The following is a 409-nucleotide window of genomic DNA, read 5'->3' as shown; positions in this document are numbered from 1 at the left end:
TGGGAATGTAAACTGGTGCAGCCGCTCTGGAAAACAGTATGGAGGTTCCTCAAAAAATTGTCAGTCGAATTCCCCTATGACCCAGCAATAGCATTGCTAGGGATTTACCCAAGGGATACAGAAGTGCAGATGCATAGGGGCACATGTACCCCAATGTCAACAGCAGCATGTCAACAATAGCCAAATCATGGAAAGAGACAAACTCTTCTTTTGACTTTTTCTAATACTCACACTTAGGAGTACTAAAGGGAGAATCTGAGGTATAAAACCTAATATAGTAATTTAGAATTTGGGAATTTAATGTTTGTTTTACACCATTTACAATTCGAAGACACTTTTCTGCCTTTCCTACTTTTCCTATCCCAGTAACACATAATAGTACTAGACGGCTCTAAGAAAAGACTTCTTT

This window comes from Suricata suricatta, chromosome 1, assembly GCF_006229205.1.
Source record: "Suricata suricatta isolate VVHF042 chromosome 1, meerkat_22Aug2017_6uvM2_HiC, whole genome shotgun sequence".
Classification (NCBI taxonomy): Eukaryota; Metazoa; Chordata; class Mammalia; order Carnivora; family Herpestidae; genus Suricata; species Suricata suricatta.
Note: the sequence above shows the minus strand (reverse complement) of the source record.